General features: G+C 55.1%; 1 long non-coding RNA gene across 1 annotated transcript; it reads right to left on the bottom strand.

Moving 5' to 3' along the window:
• Positions 1–822: 822 nt before the first annotated feature.
• LOC120890656 (uncharacterized) lies at positions 823–6,751 on the bottom strand. The gene is made up of 5 exons (XR_013427560.1): positions 6,589–6,751; positions 6,376–6,459; positions 5,738–5,866; positions 5,323–5,464; positions 823–1,532 (listed from the first exon to the last, which is right to left on the bottom strand). It is a non-coding gene; the product is annotated as an uncharacterized LOC120890656 (long non-coding RNA).
• Positions 6,752–7,391: the final 640 nt, after the last annotated feature.

A 7,391-nucleotide genomic window follows, 5' to 3' on the forward strand; every position in this document is an offset into this window, starting at 1 on the left:
CATTTTACAGAAGAAAAGAAGCTTGAAGAGGTGATGTGACAGGTCCCAGGTCACACCACCAGGAAGTGTGAGGACTGGGATGGAAATCAGGTTCTTTCCTTTCAGGTAGCACAGGAGCCTCCTCCCCCGCCCCCCCCAGCCCCCCAAGGCACCCCCAGCTGGACATAGGGCTGATTCCTCCTGGGGTGACCATGGCACCTGAGCGCCCTCTAGTGGTGGCAGGAAAGAGTCCACCAGAAGGAGAAGAAAGGGGGAAGGGAAGGGAGGAGGAGGTACCCCAGGGGGCAGGAGGGGAGAAGGGAGAGGAGGTGGGAAGAAAGAGGGGGAGATGGGGAGAGGGCCAAGGAGGCAGGCAGGCAGGGCTGTCCGGGGGCCAGAGTCCTCCCCCACTCCCGGGCTCCCCTGCTAGCTGTGTTGGGTTTCTGCCCTCAAGCTCAGCCTGGGCTCCCAGGGGTCCTCAGAAGGACTCTGTCTGACCCAGAGAATCCTTGAGACAAGGGACACCATCCTCTGCCTCCACACTGGAGCAGTCCCCTTCCTGGGTCAGTCCTGCCAGCTGCCCTGGGCAAAGGCTGTCACCCCAAAGTGGGAAGAAGGAGCTCCTTCCTGCTCCTGCCTGCCACCTCTTCTCCCCATCCGAGAGACACCCCAGGGTCTGCAGATGACCCCCGCAATCACAGGGACGCACACACCCAGGTCGTCCCCAGCCCTCACCCACCCCCTCCTGGCCCAGCCACCCCCGGATCCCAGCAGCTGCAGTTGCCATGGTGACGGCACCCCCACCCCACCCCCACCCCCTTGCACATAAATAAACTGCAACCTGGGGAACGGGAGCTGGGAGCTGCTGGCAGAGGCCGCGTGCGCAGCGCCAGCTCATTTCCCGCTCCTCTCACTTCAGGATAATTAGTGCAAATTAAATTTCACACCCCTTCTCCCAAGCAGTTAGAGCTCCCCGGGAATGGGTACCCACAACTCACGGGGAGCGTGCTTCACGTCTCTTCCCAGTGTGCAGACGCCAGGGAACGTTCCTCACTGCGCCTCTCCATGACTCCCCAAGACAGTCCCCAAGACAGGCACAGCCCCAGGAGGCGCAGGGGAACCCGGGGCACGCACAGGGCGTATCCGGGTGGGATGGAAACAGAACCCCCAAGATGGGACACTCGACTCCTTCCCTGCTCTGCACCCCGCCACACACACAGGCTTTTCTCGTCTGTGAAACCAGAAAAGTGCACTGAGTCCCCATGGAGAGGTCCTGGAGGCCACGTCCCCACTCACGCCTGCTTCAGGGCCAGCCTCACAGCTGTGTGGCAGGTGTGGTCACGGGGGGCCCAGGCCCACTGTGGCCTGTGCTTGGTTGAAGGCGCTGCCCAATTTTCAAACCAGGGCTCCACCTTCACCTCCTAGTAGAGCCTGAAAACTGTGCAGCCGGGTCTCAGTGGCCTCGTTGATTTATAAACGCTGAGTACCAGGGGCTGGGGCATTCGGCGGTGGAGAGCTCACCTGCACGCCAGGCCTCAGTTCAGTCCGCAGCACTGAAAGAAGAATGTGTCTGGATAAGAAAATAGACACAGGCCCCCCTGATGCCAATCCTCACAGCACCCGGTGGGGCCCGATGTTGTGCCAAGTCCTTATCCTCACGACACCCAGGGCATGGCCTCATACAGAGCCTCCGTGGCACGAAGGTGCCCGGGCCTGGGATCTCGTTACAAGGCAGGCTCTGGGTCCACGATCCTGAGGGAGGACCTGTGACTCTGCATTTTTATCAAGAGCCCAGAGGACACTGGTGTCATTGTCCTGGGACCTCATCCGGGCAGTCAAGGAGGTCCATCCTCCTGCTGCGGCCGAGTTGGCTTCTAATGGCAAAACCAGCCACCTTTACGGAGTATGGCCCTCAGGCGACTCATGCTGCCTCACTGACAGATGCTGGGTGACATGTCCCCCTCCAGGTGAGGGGCGGGGGACGCGGCCCGTGACTGGCTGGCAGGGGCTGGCCTCCTACCTCAAGGTGGGACGACACAGGGGACTGTTGACACTCTGCCTGCATCAGGCTGGGACCAGATGCCAGCCAACGGCACAGCTCCTCTGACGCTGTCCTGTTTCCCTCGTTCCTTTTTGAGCATCTCCCACAATAAATCGCTTGCATAAGATCGGCTGCTCGGGCTCAGCTTCCAACAGCCCAGCCCCTGACAGGAAGATGTCCTCGTTTTCCCCATTTCATTCACGCAGGGACTGACCGAGAGGTCAACTTGCTCTGGACAGATAAGCGACAGAGCCAAGCTTCGAACAGATGGTTGGGTCCCACTCCCTCTGCAGGCTGTACCCACCAGGCAAATCCACGTCTCTACTCCCAGACATGGACTCACACGAATGCACCCATTTAGGTGGGAACCGTCTACACTGCACGTTCCTGCATGCAGATCAACACGGCTCTCACACACATGCACACATACATCCCTGAGGACGCACGTTACTTCTCTGAATAACCAATTGTCCGCACGTGCTTGGACGCCTTTCTCATAGGGTCTCAGCTCAGACATCATGTCCCTGGAGAATTCCCTACCTTCCTGAGATGAAGTCCAGAGTCTCCCCCCCCCCCCCATACTCCTCCTTGTTTACAGACCTGTCTCCCCTGGGCAGGGCACCTGGCCTGATTGGTCGGTGCAGGCCTGACTGACAGTGCTCCCTATGCATTTGTTGAGCCAAATTTAAGCCAGCTCTGCCATTCGCTGGCCCCGGGATCTTGGGTAAGACCCGTCCTTCTCTGAACTTTGGTTTCCTCATTTTCTCACCTCCCAGAGAGATGGCTCAGAGGAAGGCTAGGGCAGGTGGACCCCGTCCCATCTTAGGGGAGGCACTAGGAAAGATTCCTTAAAAGAAAGGCAGGTGCATGGATAGAGCTGGAATCTAAGAGATGAGCAGGATTGAGCCGCTTGAGGAGGGAGACGGGGAGTTCCAGGCAGATGGAACAGCATGTGCAAAGGCTCAGAGGTTAGCGACCGCGGGGCTTGTTCAAGGAGCTGAAAGGGGAAAGCCAGGAGCCTGGAGCGCTATGGAGAATTCCCCAGGAGGAGACCGCTTGGATTTCACCTTGAGGGCAAAGAATTTCTTGTTCATTTTTTGGTGGGGGGTTGTTTTTGGCTTCTGGTACTGGGGGTGGAACCCAGGCACAGGCTGTACCCCTGAGTCAGACCCCCACCTCCCATGGCCATTTTAGCTGGGAGTCTGGTTTGGGCTTTTTAAAGAGCACCGGGACAGCTGGCAGAGAATGGCCAGGGGCTGGGGTGGGGGACGGTGGACATGCTGAGGTCACTTAACAGACGTGAGGGATTCGGGTGTTTGGGGGGTTCGGCCGGGGTCAGCTGAATTGTTGGTGACGACTCAGAGGTAGAAGCCTAGCAGAGGTCTGGATGGGGAGATTGAGGGGGCAGGAAGAAGAGGCTAGTCTCCCCGGCCTCAGATAGACCTTCTTTCACAGATCTCAGATCTCACGTGCACCCCTGCACCCCCTCCCCTCAGGAAGCCCCCCTCTGCCCCTCTGCCCTCCCCACCACAGCCAACCCCTTAGGTGTTCCCAGTCAGCGCTGCTCCTGCCACTGCCTGGTCCCTCGAGGTCCTAGAACCTTGGTCTCTCCGGACCTCATCTCCAGCAGGGATCCTCCAGGCGGAAATCCATCACAGTCCCGGTTCTGATCAGCCCACTCGGGTGCAGCTGGCCCCAGGCACTCGCTGCAGCAGAAACAGCCCTGCCCTGAGAGAGCCAGTCCTCACGCCCCCACTCCCAGGCTGTGTGTTCTTGAGCAAGTTTCTTTCCCCCTCTGGGCTGCAGTTTCTTGATCTGTCATTCAGGAGAATGGGATTCCATTTTGCCTAAGGCTCTTGCCGATCAAAGCACCTAGCCCCCTGGACTGCAGGGACCAGCTCCAGGGTGGACACCTGACCCAAACCGAGCCAGTGAAAGTCCGCCACGGAGCTTCTGTTGAAGCTGTTGTACCAAAGTATCTAGGGAAAGAGGCTACTTGAGAACAAAGCCGATCCTTATCCCTGAGGGCATGGTTCAAGCACCTGGATCCAGCCATGCCTGAAATCAGTTTACATGGACCAATAAATTCCCCTTTTTGCCTAAGCAGTCTGAATTGCGCTTCTGGTGCTCCTATCCAGTGAAGTCCTGACCTATATAAGCCTTTCTACTCAGGGTGCCTTCTCCTGTGGTGCATTTGGGACGCCTCTGCTCTTACCTGATTCTCCCATCCCCTTATCCTTGATTGAAACTGTTGAGGTGCCGCCTTCTCCAGGAAGCCTTCCCTGGCAGCCTGGCATTTCTCCTACTTATTAAAAAGGTCAAACAAGCGTGGGGAGTACTGCATACTAAGTCCTTCTGGAGGGCTCAGTGCACCGAGCCCGTTGAGCAGCCTGAGATGGTAAAGAAACAGGCTCAGACTGGTGTTTTGCCAACTTACTTCGTCTTGGAACCCTTTGTTGTCCCTGGAAATCCTACTACTAACGTCCTGCAGGGTGGCGCTTTAGGGTGTCCAAGGACAAACTCGACTTTACCCTTGACTTCTGTTGACGCTTTCTCTGTGCCCTTCAGAGGGCTTTCCAGCTTCCCGAGTGCTTATTAAATGCCTACTGTATGCCAGCCCCAGAACAAGGGGCCGCGAACACATCAATGAGTCAGACGTACCACCCCACCCCCCCACACCCCCCCACCACCCCCCACCCCCGTCTAGGAGGAGCACAGGCTGAGGGAGGGGAGTCTGTCTCGGGTCCCAGGCTGTGTGACCTTGAACAAGTCACTCTTCCCTCTAGGCTTGAATTCATCCATCTGTAAAATGAGACCAAGAGACGCCATGATGCTAAAGATCGGCCAACCAGGGCACGGAGCCCCCAGGCTGCAGCGAGCGGCACCAGGTGGGCACATGACCCGAGTGAGCCCTGACAGTCCACCCTGGAGCCCCGTGAGAATCAGTTGTCCTCCGAGGTCACATGCCAAGAGTGAGTCAGAGGGCACTGGGCAGGGGACAGAAGGCCATAGATTGCACACAATTTCCAGGGTTTTCATGACCCCAAGAAGGTGGATAAATACTACCAGGCAGGGCTGGGATGTAGCTCAGTGGCAAAGCGTCTGCCTTGCATTCGCAAAGCCCTGGGTTCGACCCCCAGTTCCAAAAAAGACAAAAAAAAAAAAAGAACCCCACCAAAAAAAAAAATAAGATTAAAAAAAAAAAAAAAATACTACCAGGCATGAAAACAGTGACAGGGACATGTTAGGGTGGGGAATTCAAGGCCTCTTGACAAAGGGTGAAGGGAGCGCTTCACACTCACAGAGTCGAGGTGGTTTGGCAGGTGAGCTCAGTCTCTGATGGATTCCAGTGGACACCACTGAATAGCTGAGTGTCCTCAGGCAAGTTACTTCACCTCTCGGGGCCTAAGTTTCTTCATTTGTGAAAGGGGGATATTTCCAGGTCTGCTCTCATAAAAAAAAAAAAAAAATTAAACAAGATCAACTTAAGGTGAAGTTCTGAGTCCAGGGTTGGACACAGAATAAACATTAAATAAAGGTTAGCTAGTACCATAACAGCACGGGGGAAATTAAACAGAAAGGACAGTCTTTAAACAAAGGGAACATTCGTGATCTTCTGCAGGTTTCCCCTGAGCAAGGGGGACCCCTCGCTCCCTCTCCTGCTCAGCAAGAGTTTTGCAGACCCTTCACCCCACGGTGCCTGTCGGCCCTCCTTACTCGCCAGTTGAGAGGCTGATTTGGAAGCTCAGGGCCTTGAGGCTGGGGTTCTGCCCCCCTTGCAGCCCACGGTGGGTCTCACTTCTCCCTGCCTCCTGTCGAGGGCACCCCGGGCCCCGTGGTTGGCTTCTAAGGAACAGAATACAACAAAAGGGTTGAGATGTCACTTTAAAATTGAGGTTCCAAGCTCTGGCCCCCCTGTTGCTTGCGAGGCCCCCTCTCTTCCCTCCCTGGTCTGCTCAGATGGAAGCCATCTGCCTTGTTGTGTGCTGTCCTATTTTAGAGGCCCGTGCAGCAGGGAGAAGAGGACTGTGGCCAACAAAGAGCCAAGAATTGAGGACTTCCATGCAGCAGCCCGCAAGGAACTGAACTCTGCCCCCGGAGTGAGTTGGAGGAGAGCTCCTTCCTCAGCGAAGCCTGAGACAATGCGGCCGAAGCTGGGCCCTTCCTTCTAGATGGTGAGGGAACCTGAGCCGGAGGACTCAGCTCGGCCACACCGGCACTGTCACCCACAGAACTGAGATAACCAGTGTTGCTGTGGACAGCCGTCAGGTTTGGGGTAATGTGTTACATAGTAAATACAAAACTGATACATGAGGAAGAAAAAAAAAAAGTGGGAAGATTTTTGACCCACTTACTGGGAAACTCCAGGAGTAGGTTGGTTTCAGGGACAGCTGGAACTCAGGGCTCAAATGTCCACAGGAATCTGTCAGCTTGGGTTTCTATGAAAGCAGAACCTGAGGTCAGAACGTGAGAACAGGAAGAAAGGAAAGGAAAGGGAGAGAACGTGCTTTCAAATTTTCTGCAGTCAGCCACGGGGGCTGGGCTGTCCTTGAATCTTTGAGAAGCACCTGAGTCCTGAAAGTGTCCTTTTGAAGAAAAGAAGCCAGGGCCGTTTTCCCCCTGCACTGAACTTGTTGAGGCTGGAAGACCCCTCAGCTCTGGAAGCCCCTGCCGGTGTGGCAACAGTGCCAGCGCAGCCCCGGCTTTCTTCCTATACCTCGACAACCCCCCCTGGGGGTTGGGGGGGCACCTCTCTTTCCCAAGAGTTGGAGCAAAAGCTCAAGTGGCATCTCATTGGATGACAATGATCACGTGCTTACCCCTGAGCCAATCACTGCTTCAGCTGACCAGGCTCTGGGGTCTGAAAGGAAATGAATGCTAGCCAAAAAAAAAAAAAAAAAACGACAATTAGATATCTGTCAAGTCTACATGAGCGGTGACTCCTGTTAGTGGGTTATAAGATCCATTTAGTAGTTGATAACCAGCATTTTTTAAAATTAAGAGTTAGACAGTACCAATCAAATGATAGCTGCATCAGAATTACCCAGAAGGCCTGTTAGAACTCAAAGTGTTAGGCACTTGCCCAGAGTCTCTGATCCAGCTGATCTGGGTGGGGCCCAAGCATTGACATCTCTAACAGATTCTGAATGATACTGATGCTGCTGGTCCAGGGACCACACTTTGAGAACTGCTAGGTTTGGAAGGCATCACAGTAGACTGTAGGTAAGATGGCTGAGTTTTGTTCCAAAGAACTTTTGTTTCATTTACGTATGTATGTCAACCTTGTTTCTTTCACCTATTCCCCCCCCACACACAGAACTGGGAATTGAACTCAGAGCCTCACAGATGCCAGACAAATACTCTACTTCTG

Source organism: Ictidomys tridecemlineatus, chromosome 11 (assembly GCF_052094955.1).
Source record: "Ictidomys tridecemlineatus isolate mIctTri1 chromosome 11, mIctTri1.hap1, whole genome shotgun sequence".
NCBI classification, from domain to species: domain Eukaryota; kingdom Metazoa; phylum Chordata; class Mammalia; order Rodentia; family Sciuridae; genus Ictidomys; species Ictidomys tridecemlineatus.